The sequence below is a fragment of the Canis aureus genome, chromosome 13, assembly GCF_053574225.1.
Source record: "Canis aureus isolate CA01 chromosome 13, VMU_Caureus_v.1.0, whole genome shotgun sequence".
NCBI lineage: Eukaryota > Metazoa > Chordata > Mammalia > Carnivora > Canidae > Canis > Canis aureus.
The window spans coordinates 41440327-41466383 of NC_135623.1; the positions used below are offsets into that span (position 1 = coordinate 41440327).

General features: G+C 42.8%; 2 protein-coding genes across 7 annotated transcripts in view; both read right to left on the reverse strand.

Annotated features, from left to right (window-relative positions):
• Window positions 1-26057, reverse strand: part of TMCC3 (transmembrane and coiled-coil domain family 3) — a 339083-nt gene that overhangs the window by 274742 nt on the left and 38284 nt on the right. The window contains exon 1 of one of the 5 annotated variants that reach the window (XM_077845842.1): window positions 16775-16805. The exons of 3 other annotated variants lie outside the window; for them this stretch is intronic. The gene's annotated coding sequence lies outside the window, so the exon portion shown is untranslated. Of the gene's footprint in view, window positions 1-16774; window positions 16806-26057 lie in introns of those variants that run through there. One more of the 5 variants, XM_077845837.1, reaches the window with a different exon arrangement.
• Window positions 25420-26057, reverse strand: part of LOC144282334 (uncharacterized) — a 106633-nt gene continuing 105995 nt past the window's right edge. For both annotated transcript variants that reach the window (XM_077845849.1, XM_077845848.1), the window contains one exon: window positions 25420-25665. The gene's annotated coding sequence lies outside the window, so the exon portion shown is untranslated. The remainder of the gene's footprint in view (window positions 25666-26057) is intronic.

Here is a 26057-nt window from a genome sequence, read left to right on the forward strand (position 1 = left end):
TATTTTAAAAGGAGGGCATCACTGATGTCACTAAGTGCTAATTATGAGAAATTTGCAGAACTCTGGCTGCCAGGATTGCCAAGAATAACAGGAGAACTGGGTGCACAGAGGTGAGCCACAAAGGGGATGAAAAAGGCTGCCCATAAGTTACTTGGAGATGAGCTCGTAAGAGCTCAGTGGCTCTTTTCCTTTTCTTTGTAGGTAAGAATGTGAAAGCAAATTAACTGATGCTTTCAGAAAGCAATACAACAATAAACACAGGCATATTCTTTTATCCAAAAAACTCATTTCTTATACTTTCTTCAACAATGAAACAAACTGTATGCACATATGTTTGCTGAAGGATATTCACTGAGAAAACATATGCTTTACTATAGGATTGAATTACTATACAAAACACTGTATTGTATTGTATTGTATTGTATTATACAGCCATCAAAAATAAAAAGCATGTTCAAACTAAAACTGTCTTATGAAGCAAACAAACTTTTTTATTATAATTAGATACACATTAAATGTATACAGTTGTAGACATGAATTTAACTTTTTTTTAACACTGATGACTGATTAGGGGCTCCAATCCCCAGACCAGTGAAAAGCTAGGTGGGCTTTATGTAAAGTTATAGGAATTTTAAAAATATAAATAATTTTCTGTTCTGTGTTCCCAAAGAATAAAAAAAATTCATCAACAGAGACAAAGTTAATATCACATAACGTGGGACACCTGGGTGGCTCAGTGGTTAAGTGTCTGCTTTCAGCTCAGGTTGTGACCCTGAGGTCCTGGGATCAAGTCCCACATCAGGCTCCCCATGGGGAGCCTGCTTCTCCCTCTGCCTGTGTCTCTACCTCTTTCTCTGTGTATTTCATGAATAAATAAATAAAATCTTTTAAAAAATGACATAACGTGTATGACTTTAACTATAACTATAATCAGCTACAAAGTTGACTGCTCTGAATTTACCTCCTGTACTTCTCTGTATCTCCCGATGGAACAAATAATGAGTAGATTACTGACAACATGGAGACTACAAAAGCAAAGGAGTCAAATTATAACAAAGAAACAACAGGACAGATGTAAACTGAATGATCAAAATCCAATCCTCACCTCCAGAATAACAATAATTAAAACTACAATATTTTAGAAAAGGTTAACCTCTTCTGAAAAATTCGCTCTTCTTTCCTGAAAAAAAAAAAAAAAAGCTCTCTTCTTCCAAAAGTTTATGTGCTTTATCATGATTCTCTTTTTGCTGTGGCTGCCAAGAAGCTCCCCATAAAAAATCAATCAAAATGCCAACCTTAGCACTATGGACAGACAGTATCTTGCATTCTCTTCTTTTCCTTGGTTCTGATTTTCAATTTCTAGATCCACTCCATTAATGTCCTTATTATACATCTGTTGAAAGTCACTTCAATTTTCTTTTTTAAAGGAGTAGCATAAGTCAAATAAAACTCTCTAGAATCTCTTCTATTCCATCAAAAATAGAATATAGTTTAGCTCCTCCTAAGTGAGCTTCTGAGAACTATCCATTGTTCAAAGCTCTTATGGTATCCACTTCTTTTACTGGCCTAATTTGGTATTCAAAGGCCACAGCAAAAGTTTTATTCATTATAGAACAGACACTGCTTGACTTGGCCATGCCAGCTGCCGCCTTCATGATCTCCTTGAAGAGACATTCTGCCTAAAACACAAACACCATGTTTCATCCTGACACAGCGCCTGTGGTTAGAAAGTGATTGCAATCGTTTTCTCAATAGAAAAAGTACATTCTATTGTAATTCTCCATCACGGATATTTCAAACCATCTAATATATGCCCCTTTAAAACACTGAACTAGCTGCCTTGGTAAAGACTGTTGATTTTTATCCTGCATAAATTCTACAAGATAGAGAACAAAGGGAAAAATACCAGGAGATTCAATAGTCTCTCTGGTTTTATTTAAAGGGAAAATTATTCTTTTCTCTCTACAAGGGCATCTTCTTTTTCACCTCCTGTCCTTATCACTATTTCATGTTTTGAAAATCATATAAGATACAGATAATCCCAAACCCAGCAAAACACAAGAAGGTTCTTACGAAAATCAAAAATTCCTGTAGTACATAGGCAGGACTCCTATACACTGTTTGGGTGGCATGTACATTTATTAATTCTTTCAGTTCTATTTATCAAGCACCTACTATGTGTCAGGCAGTAGGTAAGATAGACTCTGTCTGCCCTTTGCTCACACAATGTCATTTTGGGGAACACAGAAACGTTTGCTGAGTTGATTTTCTGCTTATACTACAGTATGATTGTACAGGTTGGTTGTTGTTTTTTTAAGATTTTTTATTAGAGGGAGCATGTGCACTGAGTAGGGGGAGGGACAGAGGGGGAGCAAAAGAATTTCAAGCAGACTCCCCACTGAGTGTGGGGTCCAAGACAGGGCTCCATCCGACAACTTGAGATCATGATCTGAGACAAAGCCAAGAGTCAGAAACTTAACCAACTGAGACAGCCAGGCACCTCCTAGTACAAGTTTTTGAGTGTTCTTGTACCTCATGCCTCTTCAGTGTTCTCAGGCAACTCGAGTCTCCTCCAGCACCTAGACCTCCTCTGTGAATTCATGATGGGCACAGCAGCAACTCTTGGGGCACTGCTCAAGTACCACTGGCCTGCAGCAGTTATGAAATAATACTTATTTTATACCAATCAGTTGGTAAATATTTTTTAACAGCATCCTCTGTTTGCTCTGCCTAATTTCAGATTTGGTCCACAAATCCAACAATGCAGGCTCATTTGCCCACTTCACCCATTTCTTCCCATCTTCTCATGTCACCTTTTGCCCTTACTTGCACACAGCAAGCTCTGTAGGAAACCAAAGACTCTTCATCTCCCTCAGGATGATCAGATCTGTTTCTCCATTCTACTATAAATGACAAAGACCAGCCGAGGAGTTCACCCATCCTCACAAGATGATGTGTAAAATATCCACTTTGCCAGTAGCATCAATCAAGTTAAGAGCAGTTTTTTCTCTTATTAATTTGGAATCATCTCAAGGACTCCGCTTAAAGCAAAAATATGCCACAAAGAAAATACAACTCTAGGTAACTAGATAATCCACACCGGGGTTTGAAAATAATTAAAACCAGTAACTAGAACTTCGCTCCAGCAGAATCCCAAACTAGGGCACTAGAGGGTGAGAGTGACAGATGCAAATTCCAAGGAACTGCTCCAAATGCTTATGCAAAGCAGTGGCCTTTCATGCTTTGATGGTAACGCACTCATTTCTCCAACTTCTCACACAGTAAATGCAAGTGTAGTTTAATGATGGCAACTGGATTGAAAAGTAACTGGGAGCTGAAAATAGAGACTTTGCCTCATTATAATAATCTTCTACCAGAAATATTTGTTGTGTAAAACTCCCTACTCCCTGGGCACCTGTTTAAAGGAATAGCCATTTAAGATTTTAAGGGTATAATCATTAACAGTATTTAAGCTATGAATGCTAATAAGCCTATAAAAAACAAATACATTTGTATTTATTTAAATTTTTAAATTTTGATCAGGGACTCGAGTGAATGAATCCTATTTCAGGCAAATAAAATGTGGGAGCAATAAATTCAAATTACAAGCCCATTCTGCTTACGTGATTTCCTTCTAATGCCACTTTTTTCTATCCTTTCTTCCTTCCCATTCTTTCTCCAAAATCAGGCACCCCACCATGTCTTGTATAATGTCTTATAAGAGACAGATGTACACAGCTAATAACATCCTAAATGGGGAAAAATTGAGAGCTTTTCCTCTCTGGTCAGGAACAAGACACTTTTATTCAACATAGTCATGCAAGGGCTATGTTGAATAAACATAGCAATCAGATAACAAAAAGAAATAAAAGGCATTCAAATCAGCAAGGAAGAAGTAAAAATTTCACTATTTACAAATGACATGATAGTTTATATAGAAAACCCAAGAGATTCCACGAAAAAACTTCTAGAATTGATAAATGAATTCGGTAAAGTCACAGGATATAAAATCAACATACAGAAATCTGTTGCATTTCTGTACACCAAAAATGAAGCAGCAGAAAGAGAAATTAAGGAATCAATCTCATTGATTCAACTGCACCAAAAACAGTAAGATATCTAGGAGTAAACCTAACCAAAGAGGTAAAAGACCTATACTCTGAAAATTAGAAACACTGATGAAAGAAACTGAAGATGACACAAAAAAATAGAAAGACACTGCATGCTCATGGATTGGAAGAATAAATATTGTTAAAGCAATATTTGGGGCATCTGGGTGGCTCAGTGGTTGAGCATCTGCCTTAGGCTCAAGTCCCAGGGTCAAGTCCTGCATCGGTCTCCCTGCATGGAGCCTGCTTCTCCTCCCTCTGCCTGTGTCTCTGCCTCTCTCTGTGTCACTTGTAAATAAATAAATAAAACCTTTAAAAAATATTTTACCATCCAAAGCAACCTACACATTTAATGTGATCCCTGTATCAAAATACCACTCACATTGTTCACAGAGCTAGAACAATCTTAAAATTTGTATGGAACCACAAAGGACCCCAAGTAGCCAAAGCAACCTTGAAAAAGAAAAATAACAGGCATCACATTCTCTGACTTCAAGTTACATTACAAAGTTGTAGTGATCAAAACAACATGGTACTGACGTAAAAACAGACAGATCAATGGAACAGAGTAGAAAAACCAGAAATGAACCCATAATTATATGGTCACATTAATCTTTCACAAAGCAGGAATACCCAATGGGGAAAAGACAGTCTCTTCAACAAATGATGTTGGGAAAACTGAACAGGAACATTCAAAAGAATGAAACTAAACCACTTTCTTACAACACACACAAAAAATAAATTCAAAATGGATTACAGACCTAAATGTGAGACAGGAAACCATCAAAATCCTAGAGGAGAACACAGGCAGTAACCTCTTTGTCACTGACTATAGCAATATATATATGGATATGTCTCCTGAGGCAAGGGAAACAAAAGCAAAAATAAACTATTGAGACTACACCAAAATAAAAATCTTCTGCATGGTGAAGCAAATAAAATGAAAAGGTAACCTTTGGAATGGGAGAAGATATTTGCAAGTGATCATCTGATAAAGCGTTAGTATCCAAAATATATGAGGAACGTATACAGCTCAACACCCAAAAGACAAATAATCTGATTAAAAATGGGCAGAGGATCTGAATAGACATTTCTCCAATGAAGACATATAGTCAATAGACACATGCAAAATGCTCAACATTGCTTATCATCAGGGAAATGCAAACCAAAGCCACAATGAGCTATCACCTCACACCACCTCTCATAGTAGCTAAAATCAACAACATAAGAAACAACAGGTATAAGGATGGTGAGAAAGGGAAACCCTCTTGCAATGCTGGTGGGAACACGAACTGGTGTAGCCACTCTGGAAATCAGTATGATTCCTCAAAAAGTTAAAAACAGAACAACCATACAATCCAGCAATCACACTACTTGGTATTTACCCAAAGAACCTACAAAAATACTAATTCAAAGGGATACATACATCATAATGTTTATAGCAGCATTATCTCCAAGAGCCAAATTATGGAAATAGCCCAAATATCCACTCTTGATGATTGGATAAAGAAGACAATAGAGTATTACTCAGCCATAAACAAGAATGAATCTTGACATTTGCAATGACATGGATGGGGCTACAGAGCATTATGCTAAACAAAATAAGTCAGAGAAAGACAAATACCATATGACTTTACTCATATGCGGAATTTAAGAAACAAAATAGAAATGAGTGGAGTGTGGAAAAAGGCAAACCAAGAAATGCACTCTTAAATATAGAAAACAACTGACGGTTGCCTTTAGGGGGGCATGGGTGCAATAGGTGATGAGGTGAAGGAGTACACTTGTGATGAGCTCCAGGTGATGAGTGGAAGTGTTGAATCACAATATTGCACACTTCAAACTAATATTACACCATATGTTATCTATACTGGAATTGAGGATCCAAGAATATGACCCAAAGGTGAAATAAACATTAGCTTTGTGCCAAAAAAGTTGGAACTTAAATAGCTTTAAATAAACTGGAATTTAAATTACTTTAAATAAATGAGATGGGGTATACTGAAGAAGGGAAGGGCCAAAATCCTTCAACATTTCTTCTCCTCTGCCTTCCCTACAGTCTGACTAGCCCATGGAGGTGGGGTGATGGTGGTGGTAATGACGGTAGCAACTACAATTATGTATCTACTGTGTTCCAGATGTATTAAGAATCTATTCTAACTCCCATAAAAACCCAATAAGGAATAAATACTTTTAAAATCACTTTTTTGGGAGTGCCTGAATGGCTCAGTCAGTTAAGCACCTGCCTTTGGCTCAGGTCATAAGCCCTGTGTCTGGGGCTAAGCAGGGAGCCTGTTTCTCCCTCTCCTCCCCACTCGTGCTCTTTCTCTCTCAAGTAAGTATTTGTTTAAATAAATAAGATAAAATGAAATCATTTTTTGACTGCAAGTAACAGAAAACATGGCTAATAGTAACTTGCACCAAATGGGAATCTATTTTCCTTGTGTAAAAAGAAATCTGGATGTAACTCCAGGGATGCTTAGAGAACATGCTTAGGACATGGGGTTGATATGCCTGTAACTTCCCTGGTCTTCCCCCTCATAGTCAGGAAGCAGCTGTAGTGGTTCCACACATCACCTCCAAACAGGGCTTCACTCAAAGCAGGAAGCTAGGAGTAGCACAGCCGGAGGTCCTCCTCCTCCACTCCCCCCTTACGCAGGAGAAAATCTCCCCCCAGTGCTCTCCTGCAAACCCGAAATGGACCCGAAAGCACTCACGTACCTTTCTCTAAGTCCATGGGGCGAGGTTCATCTTTCCTAAGGTTAACTGACTTCTGCCTGGGAAGGGAAGAAGGGAGGAAGGGAGGAGAGGGAGAAAGGAAAGGGAGGGAGGGAGAAAGGGAGAAAGGGGGGGAGAGAGGGAGGGAGGAGAGGGAGGGAGGAAAGGGAGGGAGGGAGGAGAGGGAGGAGACTTGGGGCAAACAAGACACAGTCTGACACAGTACTATCATCTCTAACCTACAGATGAGGAGACCAGATCTCGGTGAGGTGACGTGACCTGCCTGAGGCCACAGCCAGTAAGTGGCAGAGCTGGGATTCAAAACTGGAGACCAGGCTGTTTGTTATTCCAGGGAGCTGACTGCAGCGGTCCCTCCTGCGGGGACCCAGTCATCTCCACCTATGATACCCTCTTTTTCCTTTCATTATGCCATGCTTCTTTTTCTTACGATAACCACACTAACTCTATGAATTTGACAGAAGGACTAAGGCCAAATCTCTTGGATCAAGAGCACCCGAGGTACAAACGTTCCTGCTCTGCGCAGAAGTCACCTCCTACTCATCCTTTGTCGGGCGTCGGAACCCCTTAACCCAGGGTCACCAGGGGAGCAGCCAGCCCGTTAACGGAGCCACAGGGACAACTGAGACCCGGGGCAAGCAAAGCCTGACAAAGATACCGTCCTCAAAAGTAAGGAGCAAAAGTTTTTGTAAAATTGCACATGTCCAGCATCTGCCTCCACTTTAGTGCCGGTGAGACGGGGTGTTCGCACTTCACTGCAGTCAGGCCCAGAGGCAGCGGTGGCAGCCAGATGACCTGAGTCCCAGGGCAGACACTTACTGACGGCCAGGGTAGCTTCCTTAACCCCCCCACGATCCGCTGCCCTGAACGGTGGAGATGACAACACAGTCTAGCACACAGCACTTCCCCGAGAGTTAAAACATGTACTACATGTGAAGGGATTAACACAAGGCACACTCGGTGACCATCAGCCCAAGAGTGTAGAGGGGTACTGGCAGGAGAAACTAACCCAACTACCTATCCTGTGACCAGCAGGGTTTTAAAGATTTAAAGGTACTTTCAAATTGCCTCACTATCCTCTCAGCTCCGAGCCTAAAAGTCTGGCTACCTTCTCCCTAAATGCACTCGACTATGAGCAATCACTCCCAAAACAACTCATATTTGATAGAGTATAAGATCTGATATCATACATCTTGCTTTATTTTTACTTTTTTTTCTGCATATATGTTTCCTTGTATATTTGTATGAAATATCCCGAGGAATCAAGAGAAGGTACACACATTTTACATGTGTTTGAAATGAAAAGACAATAGTGAAACACTCATAGACCCATCCCACAGTTTAAGAAATGTAATAAAATCTGTATCTTTGGGCAGCCTGGGTGGCTTAGTGGTTTAACGCCTGCCTTCAGCCTGGGGTGTGATCCTGGAGACCCTGGATTGAGTCCCACATGGGGCTCTCTGCATGGGCCTGCTCCTCCCTCTGTCTGTGTCTCTGCCTCTCTCTCTGTCTCTCAAGAATGAATAAATAAAATCTTTTTTTTAAAAATCTGTATCTTTGAAGCCCTTTGTGTCCTTTTATTGTCAGTCCGTCTTCCCCCACCTCCGCCCCCACCCCCACACAGGTAAACACCAATCTCAACTTTGAGTTAATCATTCTGCTTTTCTTTACAGTTTCATCACATATATGTATTTCTAAGCAATAAACCATTTAATTTTGTTTTATTAAATTTCATGTGAGTGAAATTATATAGTAGGTATTCTTTTTGCAACCTGCTTTTTCACTGTCAATTTTCTTCAGTTTTATTCATGTTCACACGTATGATTATATTTCATTCGCTTTCACTGCTATATAATAGTAGTAGTCTGTTGTAGGAATATGCCACGATTTATTCACCCATTCTCCTGTTTATGGATACTGCCTTGTTTCTAGTCTAAGACTCTTAACCTTAAGATAGGCTTACACAGATCCTAAATATTTAGTGTAACCATACAATTGATTGTCTAAACAGAGCCATGTTTGAGAGTGAAGAGGAATGCTATTAACAGTCAGTTCTACCAAGACAACAGGCACAAACCAGATCGCATGTCACGCTATAAAACTAAATGTTATCTCAGGATTTTTTGAAAACATTTTAATTTATTTATTTTAGAGCGAGAAGGAGGGAGAACATGAGTGAGGGTAGGGGCAGAGGTGGAGGGACAGAGAATCTCAAGCAGACTTCTGGCTGAGTGTGGAGCTTGATGTGGGGCTTGATCCCACGACCCCGAGATCATGACTTGCACGGAAACCAAGAGTCGGGACCTCAACCAACTGAGCCACCCAGGCGCCCCTATCTCAGTTTCTTAATCACTCTCCTAAAGTGAGGACTAAGTCACTGAAGTCCAAGCCTGCTTTACTGATGGTTTGTTCACATTTCAAATGCTGTTAACTTCTATATTTGGAGGGAAAGCCCTAACAATTAATTATTCCTTTTATCCTGGGAAGAAGACCAGCAAATTCTTTAGGAGGTAGATGAGAAAAACACACAGCCTTCCAGCCTCTGCTATCTCAGACATTCACAGTTAATCACCCTTGTTTGAAAATTCCAGCTACAAGGATAACATCAAAGATAAAATTTAAAAGGCCTTTAAATTCAAGTCCTTGTTCTGAGGACGGGGATAAGGACCCTCTTTACTACAATTCTGTGTGGCAGGTGTGGAAAATGAAGGTTGCCCAGGTAGAGGAACTTGTCTGGGGTCCACGCTGCACAAAAGCGGTAGAACTCAAACATGATCTCTAAGTAAGCAACCAGATAATTTATTTCACAAATCAGGACATTTTGGGGAGAGAAAATGGGGTATTATTAGCAATGGCCCCAGGAAAGCAGTGTAAAGTGGGACCGTCTGAAGCACTTCAGGGCACATGATCACTCCACTTTCTAGCTTTCCCAGATGTTATTGTAACCCTCTAGGTTTACAGGTACAAGCGATTTGGGGGGCTGGCCAGATTAGGCATCCAAACCTCTGAGGTTCACATTCCTTCTGGGTGGAGATGCACCTCCCCGGAAGGATAGTTACAGCGCCTCACCCCTTCCTCTTCAGTACACCTGAAAGACCTGGGAGACATGCCAGCAGCATCCTTGCATCAAGCACAGAAGACTGGAGAGGATCATTATTTGCTTCCCTGAGATTCATAATTAAATTAGAGCAACATTCCTCCTCCCAAAGCATCTCCTGTCCAGAGCTGCCAGCAGCAGAGTTAATGTTCCATTCAATGGAACTGTCATAACTCTGAGAGGCGAAGGCTACATTCTCTGACTGGAGGATCTGCAGCCCCTTCCATCAGCAAGTCCCTTGAGACCCCCAGCATCTCTCCTTTCTGCACATGTGTGCTCACGCTTTCTCTCACACACAAATACACATGTGATAGTTTTTTTTTGAAGAAATGTTTTCTCATTCATCAAGTAGTACTACTGAAGATGTGTGCACTTTTCTGCATATATTTTTTAAGATTTTATTTTTAAGTAATCTCTATACCAAACATGGGGCTCAAACTCACAACCCCAAGATCAAGAGACACAGGCCCCACCAACTGAGCCAGCCGAGCGCCCCGGTATGTATGCTACACTTGAAAAAACAGGTTTGCTTTTTCAAGACCTAAAACTAAAGCCTCTTTTAGTCTTTAGTTTGTTACCTGTAACAAAATTATTCTCACTGTTAATCTATCTGTGTGACCTTAGGCAAGTCACTTAACTTCTGTGTACTTACTTGTTTGCAATAGCACCGATGCTGAAGAGTTGATGTAAGTAGGACGAGATATAAATACAGGAAACATGTTTAGCAAGTGCTGGGCACACAAGTAAGCCCTAAGAAAATGTTAGCTGTCTGACTTAGCTGTGATAGTCTATCTATGCCTGCCCTCCTCATATTTGGAACTTCTATTCTATCATTCTCTGGACAGGGCAATGGCATACTGAAATGGACGAGCTCACCTATCCCTGTTGGGGGGAGGTGGTGAGGGAAAGGAATGGAGAACAATCTGGCCATATGTGTCAAGACTCCCCAAAATGAGTGTACTCAGTAATTACATTCTAGGAATCTATCCTAAGGAGATGAGACATGCAAACAAGATTCATGTGCAGCAATGCTGTCATTTATGTGCAGCTGCATATTATCTATAACAGAGAAAAACTGGAAACAATTTATCATACCAAGAAATAGTTAAGAATTTTTAATGACATGGAAAAGTTCAATATAAAGGCAAGAGGATGGGGTGCTGGGCTGGCTCAGCTAGAAGAGCACGCAACTCTTGATCTTGTGGGTTGTGAGTTCGAGCCCTATGTTGGATATAGAAATTACTAAAAATAAATAAACTTTAAAAGCAAGAGGTCTAGGGACACCTGGGTGGCTCAGAGCTTGAGCATCTGCCTTCAGCTCAGGTAATGATCCTGGGGTCCTGGGATTGAGTCCTGCATCAGGCTCTGCACAAGGAGCCTGCTTCTCCCTCTGCCTGTGTCTCTGCCTCTCTCTGTGTGTCTCATGAATAAATAAATAAATAAAATCTTTTAAAAAATAAAAGCAAGAGGTCTGGAACACTTGGGTGACTCAGTCAGTTGAGTGTCTGGCTCAGATCATGATCTCGGGGTCCTGAGATCGAGCCTCACCGTCGGGCTCCACACTCAACAGGGAATGGGCCTGAGGTGCCCTCTTTCCCTCTCCTTCTGCCCCTCCCCTTCCCTCATACATTCTCTCTTTAAAATAAATCTTTTTTAAAAAATAAAAGCAAGAGGTCTATCCATACTCATTAAAAAATAGCAACAAATACACATAGAAAAGATTAGAAGAAATTAAACCAAAATTTGAGCTAATTATGTCTAGATGATCATGCGGGAATCTACATTTTTCTTCCTTATACTTTTCTGTATTTTTCAACATTCTTCCGTGAGTATATGTTACCATTTGTAACCAGAGATATAAACGTTAAACAAAGAGTTTGTGTCCTCCTCTCCTAAGGCCGCCGAGGCTACAGGCAGCGACAAGCAACCACATCTGAGGAAGATGCCCGAAGGACGGTGGCCGCGGGCTGGTGAGGGGCTTCCGCGGCTGGAGGCCCGGCAGCGGCTCAGGGAAGGGGGCTGCCCTAAGACTAGCTGACATTACGCTTGCTCCGCTGGGCTCCGTGGACCTAAGGTCTGAGAAGGGGAGGACGAAGACTTAGCTCAAGAAGCAGGCACACGGTGGACCACACTGTACACCTCAGGCTTCCTTCCCTCAGGCAGTAGGGAGCTGGAATTTGGGGCCCACCACACCGTCCTGGGCCACCCCTACGAGTCGCCCAGAGCAGTGTACTCCGTGGACACCCAACCACGAGTCAGGATCCCTGAAATTCATAAACTAGACACCAGCCTGAGTGTTAAATATCTTGCTCTCAAAAAAATAAATAAATAAATAAAAATAAATAAATATTTTGCTCTCCTTTTATTTTAAAGATTAAATAGTTATTCATTCATTTATTTATTCATGAGAGACACACAGAGAGAGGCAGAGACACAGGCAGAGGGAGAAGCAGGCTCCCTGAGCGGAGCCCGATGTGGGACTCGATCCCAGGACCCCGGGATCATGACCTGAGCGGAAGGCAGACGCTCAACCCCTGAGCCACCCAGGGGTCCCTCTTGCTCTTCTTTTAATCCCTCTCCCTCACTCTGTAGCAAGTTCTTCAAATTGTATACAAATTGGGCCACTTCTCTCCATTCTTCCACTTGACGATCTTGGTGCAAGCCGTCATCGCCTCCCTCTTCCCTGGATCACTACAACGGCTTCCTCACTAGTTTCTCTTGTCTTGCGAGCCCGGCCTCCAGTCCATTTGCTACTTGGAGCTCAAATAATGGGTTTTTTAGGCTAATATGAAAAATCATTACCACCACCACAAGACTCAAGCTGCAGACTCCAGCCTTAAAGAGGCCCCTCCCCACTGCTCCCTGCACCCCAACCATTTTATGGTTCCTCACTCACACTCATCTCTCTCCACGTGCTGAACCACTCCATCCCCGACTATCCCAAGCCTTCTGCAACTCAAATCTCCGAGGTCATCCCCTAGTGGAAACCCTGTAATGGTATCTCAATGCCCTAAGGCTCCTTCACATGGCTTATAGGACTTCCGGGAGCTAGCCACAACTAACCCTTGTGCACCTACTGCCTCTCCTCTCTCAACTAAGCAGAGAGCCCCTGAGTCCTTCATATGCACCAGCATTCTTCTTGTCTCTTGGTTTGTATGCAGGTGGCTTCCTCTACCTGGAAAAACCTTCTTCTAGCTCATTTCTATCACCTTCAGAGTTCAGCCTGAATGTCACTTCCTCAGGAAGCCTTTCCTTACCTCCAATACAGGCATAAGTGCATCTCCCATGTGTGCATACAGCACCTGTAATTATCCCATTGTGGCAGTTACTATATGCCACCGTAACTGTATTTCCTGCTATTTGGTAAACCCTATGGTGGCAGAGACTGCATCTATGTCGCTCAGAACTGTTGGGTAAATGACTTCATTTTAGAAATATGGCTTTTTCCCCATGAATGAGCAAATTAAGGTAAAAAAAAAAAACAGGAAAATAACAGATCTCAACAGGAAATATCCCAATAAGTGGTATTTTCTTCCTAGAATAACAAAGCCAATCTAAACTTCACTCAATTGCATTGTCCTAAGCAAAGGTTCATGGGTTGTGATTTTTAGTCTCACTACTGGCACAGTAATTATTCTTTACCAGCATTTGAGTGCCCTGGGCCAATCTTCAGCATGCACACAAAAAAATCAATAGGTATACTAAATAGACCAAAAAGATGTATAACACTGAATTCACAAAACGGCAGGATATACAAGGAAAGTAAATCAGGAAAACACTGCTGGACACAAGACTAATAAGCAAAAAATAAATCCTCCATAGTCTGCTTCCCCAGAGACAAACCGTTCCTGCTAATTTGATAAAACTGTTCATGTGAAGGACCTTCCAAATCCCAAAGCCAGAACCATGGCTTGGGTCTTGTATGGATTTGGGGTCGGAGTGACAACAAACAAGGCCAACACCCTGTCCTGTGCTCCTGTCCCTGAAGACCTTACGGAACCACCATAATTAACTCTCGACTGCACACCTCCAAACTCTTTTACATTTGAGAAAAATACACCTTTATTTCAATTCATATTGGACAGCTTTGTGGGACAGATTTTCCTTTCTATTTATCCCAAGTCAGCCTATTTCAATGCATCAGTCTGGCTCTCTCCTCTGGAGCAGGACAACCCAGTTTGTCTTATTTTATCATCAAGCATCGAGAGACACTGTGGAGTCTGGTCTAAGGAAGCCTGGGTTTCCACGTAATCTTGGGCCAGTAGTTTAAGTGCTCTGCACCTCATTCTTCACCCACAAAATAAAGACTCCTTCCCTCTCTCTCTCTTTCCCTGGAAATGTTGTTCACAGGAAAGAGCACAGGTTTTTGAGTCAGATACAGATTTAAATCACTTAATGGCTGTGTGACTTTGGGCAAGTACTCAACCTCACTGGGCCACAGTTTTCTCATCTTTAAAATACCTTATTTTACAAGGCCCCATTGAGGATCAGATGAGACCTGGAACATGAGGCACTTAACACAGAGGCTGTGTAAGCCCAGGAGTTTACTACAAACAGTAGCCATTATCATCTCCCCTTTCCATTCTATAGTATTGTCAGTAATGGTAACAACAGCTAATAGTTACTAAGCACGCATGCACTGAGCACTGTGCATGCACTTTTCATCCATTAAGTCATTTAATTCTCACAGCCAGGTAAGTACTGATATAATCCCCATTCTTCAGATGAGGACGCTGAGGCATGAGATGTCAACTACCTTGCCCGGGTCACACAGCTGGAGACAGGAACCCGGTCAGTGTGACTCCAGAGCCCCTGTTCCTTAATGCCAGCACACGCCATGCTGCCAGCTATATGGGGGTAGTTCCCCCAAGCAACATCAGAGGTTCCTTGGGCCATGGCTTGCACTGTGTCATCCCAGTGTCCCCCACGGCACCTAGCAGGGAATCTCACCCACCAGGAAGCCTTCAAGCCCCTGTGATAACGGATTAGCAGACAAGGCACAAGGGAATCAATTTCCAAAACATCTGTATTGTCAGAAGACCATTTGCCTACTGAACCAAGGTGTGCCTAGTGACACGAAGGGTCTCTGCCACAGGAAGGAGGATCTCTCCACCCGGAATATAGCTCTTGGATGACGAATGCCATCCCTAATGCCTTGGAAAACTCTGAAAATAATGCTGACCAATGTTTATATGCTTCTGGGGTCTGAAAGGTCTGAGTTTAAGGTGTCTATCATTCAAGCAAATTAAAATACCTGCCAGACAGAACAAAACGTGCCACAGAGTCTGCTGATCTATAGGAGAGCTACCATCCGGCCCTCAGCAGTGACAGGCAACAGAACTATTCCATGTTGTCACCATCAGGGACACTTCTGAGCCACATCACTATGCAAATAAAGTGCGAGGGAATGCAGCTGATAGGACATAAACCTCATTAACACAGAATCCATTAATTTGGAATGTGATCATTTGTAGTTCTAAATTTTATTTTTAAATTATCTATAAAGAAAAACGACCTGAATAACTGAATAAACATGATCAATTCATCCATTTTGCTAATATTTATGTGACTCTAACACGTGCCAGCACTAGGGCAGCAGTCACAGATTTTATTTTGTATAATTCTCATTAAAAGAGAACTCCATAGGGCAGGAAGTTGTGCCTTCATTTTAAAGTAAGTTTTAAGGGCAGAAAACTAAACTGTGGTATGTCCATATGATGGAATACTATGCAGCTGTAATAAAACAGTGGGGGAGACCAGTTGGTGCTAACATATTAACAAGAACAACTGCTGAATGAAAAAAGGAAGAGGTGGAATGCTCTTTAAGGATCCCATTTGTATTAAAAAAGAAAAAGATAACAAAAAGATGATGCAGAAGACACATACATAAGTGAATATGTAGTAAAGTTCTTGGGAAGGGCAGTCAAGAAAATCTGATGGTCTGAGAGGAAAAAACTCATTTTTCATTGTACTATTATAATGTGTGCAATTCTTTACCATTTTCATGTGATTTTTCATAATATTAAAGCTTACTAAAAGACATTAGCATGACATATTATTTACTGGCCCATGCTGAGCACAGCGTCTGGCATATAATTGGAATTCCAGTATTTACTACATGAATGTAAATAAATGATGCTATTCATTACCATTTAACACATTTATCTTTCCTATTCACTACATCAGCTCCCACTCTACTAATATAAGTGAAAACAGTCTGGAGTTCAAGTCCCTGTATGAAATACAATTGCAATAAATCTGAAAAATATTCTAAAACTCACACTTCCCCTTTGTGCTGCCAGCCCTTTCCTCTCTCAAACTCTGCTCTACACACACACACACACACACACACACACACACACAGAGTCAGGAAAACAGCTCACTGACAAAAAAAAAAAAAAGAAAGAAAGAAAAGAAAAAAAAAGAAATTAAGAAATGCTTTGCTGATGTTACTAAAGGTTTGGACTGGTAATTTTTTTTAGCCAGATGCTGATTTTCAGAGGGCTAATCTATAAATATGCAGTAACACTTAACTGGTCCTACCAATTAATTTTTGATGTATATCTTGAAATGAGTTGGAACAGATTTGTTTGGAAAAATTGGCATTATTCCTAACAGCACAGCACAGAGTAAGCCGAAGCACCTTGAAGGCCTACCAACAGCACACTGCAGGTGCACAGGTTCTGAGGTGCACCTGACACATCCAGAAGCTCCCGCAGCTATTGCCCCACCTGAGTGACGGGCAGCCGGGGGACTGGCAACTGACCATGCTGTTTTATTCAGCGCTGATAAAGGGGGGACAAATTATGTATTTGCTGTGAGAGTGCAGTACCTTGTTTTAGGTTGTTTTGCTGGACTTCTTCCCCCAGTAGCAGCAACTAGGAAGAAAAAAAACACACACAAGACATCTGGTAATTTCTTTAGGGAAAATCTTAACAGATTTGTGGGTGTAACTCTACTCAATCTGTTTCATAAATAAACCCCAGGCAATGGCATCAGTTAAAAATCTTTGAAAAGATGGTTTTCACATGAGCAACATCCTGAAAGCTACAGTTGCGATACCCTAATAACTGTACCAGCCACCCTGGGTACCCGTACACCCTGGGTAGTGTACGGCACTGTGAAAAAGCATGTGGCAGGTGAGTGGCAGTTTAAATTCTCACGACTCTCTGAGGTAATAATGACTATCCCCGTTTTGTAGATGAAGAAACTGAGGCTCAGGACATGAACTCGTCTGCCGAGACTCAACACAGCCAGTGAGCACAAGAACTGGGATTCAAACCCAGGTCTGAGGAGCCCCGGGCCTCTCTGGAGTGTAACGCTCCACCCGGCTCGACAAGCTGATCAGAGAGAGGACCGTCAGGAGGAGAGGGACAAGGAAGGGCTCTTTCCATGTGCTGCAACTGACGTCCTGTCGTCGAGAGGCCAAAAGGCAAGCTGACACCTCTCAGACCACCGCCCGCTTCAGGAGGAAGATCTATACGTAACGTTCCTCGGGCACCACGGCCGGGACTAGGCCAGGGGAAGGGTCGCTGAGAGATCGCAGTCAGCAGGCCTGACACCCCGCTCCAGTCCATTACGGTCTTAATGGTTCACAAGAAACGTGAGCTTCACACCAGGCAGACCTCCAGGGACCTTGACAGACCCAACTACCCGGAGCCCTGACGCGAAAGCCTACGTCATCAGTCACTCCTCACAATTACAACGAACCGGCCCTCGGTACCGTCAAATGTCTGCAGACTGTCCCCCGACCGCGGGGCTCACCGACCCCGCGGCCCAGTGACCTCGGCTCCCGCAGCCGAGCAGGCCAGGGGCGGCAGACAGGAGGCCGGGCCCGCTTCTACCCCCCGCACACCTGCCCACCCTCGTCCTCCCGAGCCACAGGATGCGGCAGCTGGACTCGAGTACACGTCAGCTCTCCGACTGCGCCTCAGGTATCCAGGCGAGGACACGGGAACGAGTTTGCCGGGCGGCGGAGCAGAGCCAGGTGAACGGCACAGAGTGGACAGAGGGCAGCCCATCGTGTGGGCCCTGCACAGAAGAGCCCCGACAGGTGGCACGCAGCAGCAGTCAGCCCCCAACTAACTGCAACAATGACCTCCAGCGGCACTGCTAAGTCCAATTTTTTTAAAGATTTTATTTATTTATTCATGAGAGACACAGAGAGAGAGAGAGAGGCAGAGACGCAGGCAGAGGGAGAAGCAGGCTCCATGCAGGGAGCCAGACATGGGACTCGATCCTGGGTCTCCAGGCAGGCCCTGGGCTGAAGGCAGCGGTAAACCACTGAGCCACCCAGGGATCTCCCCAGAGGCCAATTTTTGGTCATCGTAACCGACTGAGCAGCAGCACCTGATAGAGCACACTGCTCTTGGAGCCTTTCCTTCACTGGACTACCATGAAACTACTCTCTCCTAAACGTGCCCCTCCCTCACTGGTGCCACTCCCCGTCTCCTCTGCCACTGGCCCCCATCGCCCCAGCTAGCCCAGTGCCCACACTTAGTCCCAGGCCTCTCTGCGTCTATCCTCTTCATGCTCGCATCTGATTCCACAGATTTACATGCAATCCACATGCTGATGACTCCCGAATGTGTATCTCCACCCCGGGACTGCAGGCTTTTACACTCGGCTGCCCACGGCTAGGGTGTCTAACGGGTGTCCCCTGTCACCAGCCGAGCTCCCACATTCCCCGAATAAAGGGCGTCTGCAGTGAATGGACACTGCCGCCTTGGGTGCTCACACTAGGGGATCTGGGACTCCCACCTCACCAAGGGTTAAAGCCCAAGTCTTTACAATAGTTTACAAGTCCTTCCTGGACTTATTCCTGCTCACTCCTCCCCAGTTATCTCTCTGATTTCTTTTCCAGATACTCATCCCCACTGCCACGCACCCCCAGGCCCTCTAAGCCAGCTTCGCTTATGCTCTCATCATTCTTGCTACTTAGAACAGCACCACCCCACATCAAGGTCCCGCAGGCTCACTCCCTCAGAAATTTGTTCAAGCATCTTCTTTCCACTGAGCCCTTTCTCTGATCGGATGATTCTATTTTTTAAATTGCAGCATGCCCCTCAGGGCGCTTTCTTTCCCTTCTCCCTGCTTTGTTTTTCTTCATAAAAGCCAACCACGTGATAAGTACTATATTCCTCTATTTCATTACTCCCTATAATCCTCAACTAGAATGTAAGCTCCAGGGAGGCAGAAAGGTTTATCTGTCTTGTTCAATGATGTATCTCCAACACCCAGATCAGTACATGCAACATAGCAGGCATTCTTCATGGAAAAAAATGCTTCAATATATAATCATCCATGCACAGCTTGTGAAGGGTAGCAGAATATGCCACCCCAAAATATGCTACTTTATTTTTTAAAGATTTTATTTATTTACTCATGAGAGACACAGAGAGAGAGGCAGAGACACAGGCAGAGGGAGAAGCAGGCTCCCTGCAAGGAGCCCAAATGTGGGATTTGATTCCAGGACCTCGAGATCATGACCTGAGGTGAAGGCAGAAGCTCAACCATTAAGCCATCCAGGTGCCCCTAAAATATGCTACTTTAGAGTAAGGATTATTTTTGAACTGAAGACTACAGGGGGAAAAAAAAACCTCTCCACTTTCCCCTATTTGCCTAAAAGCAGGACCTAAATTGATAAAGGTATCTCCCCATCCCCACTCTACCAGGAAGAGCGGAAGTTAATTACCAGAGACACTAGACCCTTATCAGCACAGAGAAGGCAAAAAGGGAAGCTTTGTATCAACCTTTGCAAAAATTAATCCTTACCTACCATTAGTTCCCTCGTGTATTTGCCACCCTGGAAAGCTCAAAGACCTTTTATCTCACGGCTGCTCTAAATATGTATTCTTCTTTGATTAAGATAGTACCCCAAGTTCTCAGCACTTCTTTCAGTTATTCATCTGGAGGGATCCCATATGTGTGCATAATGTACAGGTTAACAAACTTTCCTTTTTCTCTGGTTAATCTGTCTTTCGTCAGTCTGACACATAGGGCCCCAGCCAGTGATCCTACAAGGGGAGCAGAAAAGTTTCCCACACCCCCATGTCCACATCAGAGAGTGCACTGTGAGAGAGAAGATGAAAAAGTGCCTCTCACAGACAGATGCTAACTTTTTTTCCTCTCATCTAAAAACAGGAGTCACTTTGGGATTCAAGGAGAATTGAATATTGTGGTATCCCAATTAGACTTCACAGACCCAAATAATGAAAAAGAAATAAAGTATCTTTAAATAATATTTTTTAAAATCACATTTTAAAAGTACCTGAAGTGTGGATCAGTGTGTTGTTGTCGTATGTAGATTGACTTTTTTTTTTTAAGATTTATTTATTTATTCATGAGAGACACACAGAGAGAGAGAGAGAGAGAGAGTGACAGAGACATAGACAGAGGGAGAAGCAGGCTCCTTGCAGAGAGCTGGACGCGGGACTCAATCTCGGAATCACAACCGGGGCCAAAGGCAGGTGCTCAACCACTGAGCCAACCAGGTGTCCCTGTAGATTGACTTTTAACATGTATGACATCATACACTCAAATTTTTCTTAACTAGGTTCCACCCAATGCTTCAACTCACAATCCTAAAATCAAGACCTGAGCTGAGATCAAGAGTCAGACTCAAACAACTGAACCACCCAGATACACCCCACTCACATTTTTTTTAAGTAAAGTTGGGGAACTAGGATTCCTATAGTAATCTTGAAACTGTCTTTACACACTAACAGCCTACAATGCTATTAATCCGTAACAGGTTATACTGTCTGATTTTTCTTTTCTTTCTTTTTGTTTTTCTTTTTTCTTTTTGTTTTTCAAACTTGAAATCTGTCTTTCACACATAAGGATTCACTAATGGTAAATGATGGTCACCAAGTAAGTGTCAAAGCTCAAACACTACCATGAAAGAGCCTGGGTCTGAGTCACAGGTCCACCAACTTAACTACCTAGAACTTTACTGACATACTTGACTTTCCTATCTTTGGTTTCCTCACCTGTAGAATGGATGAGTTAGACATCTAGTAAGATTTCTATGAGGATGAATAAAAAGCTCCACACTCGTACTCAGCACAGAGCTTGGCAACACATAACAACTATTTTTATGATTATTCTTAATCTTCATCTGAAGACTTTTGCCCTCAAAGACATTATGGATCCCAAATTGAAGTCCTATTAGCTACAGTAAACTATTCCCCTCTTCGGTTTATGCCTAACAAAAGCGCATCCAAAAAAAAAAAAAAATGCACCCATTTCACAATAAACAAATCAAATCACCTTAAATATCCTAATAAGATATATGAATGTGGGTTTTAATGACAAAATTCTTAAGGGGGTAAGAATTGGCCAATGGGTAAATGAACCAGTTCTTCCCAAATAACAAAGAGGAAATATGTTATCTTTAAAATAATGCTTTAAAAGTGTCTGAATTGGGGATCCATGGGTGGCTCAGCGGTTTAGTGCCTGCCTTTGGCCCAGAATGTGATCTTGGAGTCCCGGGATCAGGTCCCACATCGGGCTCCCTACATGGAGCCTGCTTCTCCCTCTGCCTGTGTCTCTGCCTCTCTCTGTCTCTCATGAATAAATAAAATCTTTAAAAAATAAAAATAAACGTATCTGAATAAAGATTGGTTATTTTCATATGCAGAAAAGAAGGTAGAGAACAGGAAAGAAAAGAAGAATAATAAGAAAAATATATTTGCAAATGACATATCTGCTAAGGGGTCAATATCCAAAATATATAAAGAACTTATACAGCTCAAAACCCAAAAAATGAATAACCCAATTTAAAAATGGGCATAATGACCCAAATGGACATTTTTCCAAAGAAGACATACAGATGGCCAACAGACACATGAAAAGAAGCTCAACATCACTCATCATCAGGGAAATGCAAATAACCACAATGACGTATCACCTCACACCTGTCAGAATGGCTCAAATAAAAAACACAAAAATAACAAGTGTTGGCAAGGATATGGAGAAAAAGGAACCCTCACTGCACTGTTGGTAGGAATGTAAATTTGTGCGGACCACAGTAGACAACTTAGTATGAATCTCCTCAAAATGTTAAAATTAGAACTACCATATGATCCAATAATTCCAGTACTAGGTATTTACCCAAAGATGATGAAAATACTAATTCAAAAAGATATATGCACCCCTACGTTTATTGCATTATTTACAGTAGCCAAGTTCTATCCATAGATGAATGGATAAAGAGGTGGTATGTATATGCAATGGAATATTAGTCACAAAAAAGAATGAGATCTTGTCATTTGGAGCAACATGGATGGATCTAGAGAATATAAAACTAAGTGAAATAAGTCAGACAAAGACAAATACCATATGATTTCACTTATATGTGGAATTTGAGAAACAAAACAAAGAATTAAAGAGAAACAAAAATACAGACTCAAATACAGAGAACAAACTGGTAGTTTCCAAAGAGGAGGTGGCTAGGGGGAGGGGTGAATCAGATATAGGGGATTAAGAGAACACTTACTTTGATGAGCACTGAATAATGTACAGAATTGTTAAATCATTTTATTGTACACCTGAACCAATTACAACACTGCCTGTTAATTATACTTCAAATGAAAAAAAAGGGAGGGGGGGAACACTACCTAGCAAAAGTGTGAATCTGAAAGATTACTTCAGCATTCAAGCCAGAATCCATCTTATTCCCTTTTTAGATCGGGTTATGGTACAGATAAATCATGAGGAAGCTAGATATTCCGCACTTTTCAATGATTTTTTTTGTTTTTTGTTTTTACCAAGAGAGAGTGAGCTAGTGAGGAGGAGGGAAGCGGAGGAGCTAAGGGAGAAGGAGAGAGAGAATCTTAAGCAGGCTCCATACCCAGCATGGAGCCCAATCTGGGGCTCGATCCCACAACCCTGAGATCATGACTTGAGCCCAAACCAAGAGTGGATGCTTAACCGACTGAGCCACCCTAGTGTCTCTGTGTCAAATTTCTGGAGGCTCAAAGTCGAAGGTTAAGTGTCAGCAAGAATGGTTCCCTTCAAAGACTGTGAGAAAGAATCTATTCCATCCTGCCATTCTAGCTTCCACTTGTTTGTTGGCAAAATCTTTGGTATCCGGTGGCTTATAGGTCTCTATATTCATCTTCATGTGGCATTCTGTCTAGGGTCTCTAAATTTTTTAAGTGTTTTTATTTCACAATGCAGAGCTTGAACTCACAACCCCAAGATCAAGAGTCACATGAGCCCTCCACTGAGCCAGCCAGGCGCCCCTAGATTTCTTTTTAATCAGGCTACCACTGCATTGGATTAGAGGCCTACTGTACTCCAGGATGACCTCATCTTAATCAGTTTCATCTGCCACGACTCTATCTCCAAAGTCACATTCTGTGGTACTGGGGGCTAGAACTTCAATATGATTTTTTTTTCAGTAACACAATTCAACCCCTAACAGCTGGCTTTTTCTCACCATTCAAGTCTCAGTCCAAGCATCACCTCCACAGAGAGGCCTTTCCCAACCACCCCGTTGAAAGCGGCTCTCTCCCAGGCACTAGTCACTCTGTGTCTCTGCCCTATTTTATTTTCTTCATATGCTTACCGCTCCCAGAAATTACCCTACTTGTTCATTTGGTTTGGGTTTGTCTCTCCACGCTAGAATGTAAACCCTATGAAATCAGAGACTCCGTCTTATCCACTTGTCTCCAGAGCCTAGAGCCTAGACATGTGGTGGTGGGTCAATCAACATCAGCTGAATAAATGAATACATGCATTAAACAAACGTCCCCTGTCCAATCATAAACATAATGCCAGAGAGAGGCACAGCTATGAATGAAAATAAAGTAAGCTAAGAGGAGAGACAAAGACGTGCTATTTTGAATAGGGTGGTGGGGAAGGCTTCTGAGATGCAACAATGAAGCAAACCAGAGCAGTTTCAAAGACAGTGAGGTTGACAGGGTGGTGGACAGCGTGACTGGAGCGAGTTCCAGGCATGACCAAGATTCGAGGAAGTAGAGGGACAGCGAGAGAGGAGGTGTGCCATAAAGGAAGCTCCAAGTGAAGGCATCTGCATTTACTACCCTCTGTCTGGACCTTCAGCTGACAAAGCTCTTTGATATTCCTGGCCAAATAAAGTTTTCCCTTATTCATGAAGTTTTCACAAGAGTCCTGAACCCCTCCCTCTCTGTCCCCTGGCACTTTGTTCTTACTTCTACTACAGCCCTTCCAGCATTTCTGTGGAACTGTGAGTTTTCCGCCTTACATGCGTCTTGCCCCCTCCAGTGAGCTCCTTGATGGCAAGGACCCCAAAATTTACTCTGTAGATGCTGAAGGAAGGGAACTTGTGGCTGGTGCTCCTCCTCCCTGTGGATGCTCCTTCTGCCACACAGACCAAACTTTTCCCATTTAAAAACAAGCCTTTCGGGAGTGACCTCGCACAAAATGCCAGAGTGGGAAGCTCCTTCCTCCACTGAGGAGGAAGGAGTGGCCAGAACCAGCTGTTTGAGAACTCTGGAACCTGGTGGACACTTATGACAAGGAGGGCGTGCTTGGTGAGAGCAGAGGTTGCTGACCTCTGCCAAGTGAGCAGTGTAGGTGAACCAGCTACTGCCCCCATTCCTCAGCCGTGGGGAGGGCAGCTCACATTCCCAGCGTGGCTGGCCGATGCCAGGTGGGCAGTGAGGGCCTTGTCTCCTCACAATTTGAGGTTGTGCATTGAGGTTGGAGAGCCTGTGCCCGTCACGGCTGTTACCAAAGGATATGTGACAGGATAGGAACTCCCATGCTGCTACCCAGAGAGCCCAAAATGTTTAGCCACGTGAGATTTACACACTCATGTATTCATCTGCCCAACAAATCCTAAATAGCTTTTATGTGCCAGGCGCTGAGGACACAGGAATAAACAAACCAGACAAAAGCCCGAGTTTATGTTCTGATGGGGAAAGTGCTGGTTCACTGGAGCGCGGGGAGGGCAGAAGCAGGCAGGGGGGTAGCGTTCTTATCTTGAGTCACTCCAGGCCCCTCCCCTCTGATTGGGCACAATATCACTAACTCACATTTTATTCAGGCCAGGTCTCCTGCCCTAATGGTAAAAACCATGCAAGTTAATTCCTTAGGTCTCTGGTTGCTTCTCATCACCCTAACACCCAGGCCAGAGACTCAGAAGCCTATTACTCAAAGTCTCTCGGTCATGTCCAGAGACAATCATATATTATCTACAATAGTAAAGATGATATTTTGTTTCTTTGTTTAATTAGAGCTGTGTACCTAGATTTTTTGTTTCTTTTTTCTTAAAAAGGATCTCCATCTTCCTGGGATGATTTAACTAGATTTTTGCCTGAGGGAGAAGCCAAAATCACTGTCCTCTAAAAGCTGACTTCCTGATGTGCATCTTGGTCTCAACAAGTCATTCAAACCCTCTGAATGTCAGTTTTTCCTGGTCTGGCAAGTGGGGATAGTAACACACACCTTACAGGGCCATGGAGAGACTTCAATGAGTCAAGGACATGAAAATAAATGCTTTGTATCTGGCACATAAAAAACACTCAATATACATTATTGAAAAACAAAAGGGGTGCTGGGGTGGCACAGTCAGTTAAGCTTCCAACTCTTGGTTTTGGCTCAGGTCGTGATCTCATGGTCATGGGATTGAACCCCCCACATCAGGTTCCGTGCTCAGTGTAGAGTCTGCTTGTGATTCTCTCTCCCTCTCTTCCTCTGCCCTTCCAACTTGTGCTCTCTCCCAATCTCTCTCTGAAAAAAAAAAATAAATCTCTATAAAAAAAAGAAAAGAAAAACAAATCTTCCCAACACGCCTTTCAGCCAATCATTTTATCAAAAGAGTATGATTACCTGTGAAATCATACAACCCCACAAACAAGTATTTCATTATCACAGCACACCAAGCAACAAAGCAGATTTGGAGGGCAGGGGAAGCATGTTCCACTTTATAGTAAGGGTCAGAGTTGGCTGCTAGATTTGGCTTCTCCAAGAGCCCAGAGCTCTGCCTACCAACTTGAAATGCATCTTCATACAGAAATTCCCAGGGAGACTCAGCTTCCACCACCCACCCCCCCCCACCCAACTCCCCATTTTCCTTTAAAGCTGACTGAGCCAAGGCAAGCAAAGGCTTCTGGTCAGGGCCC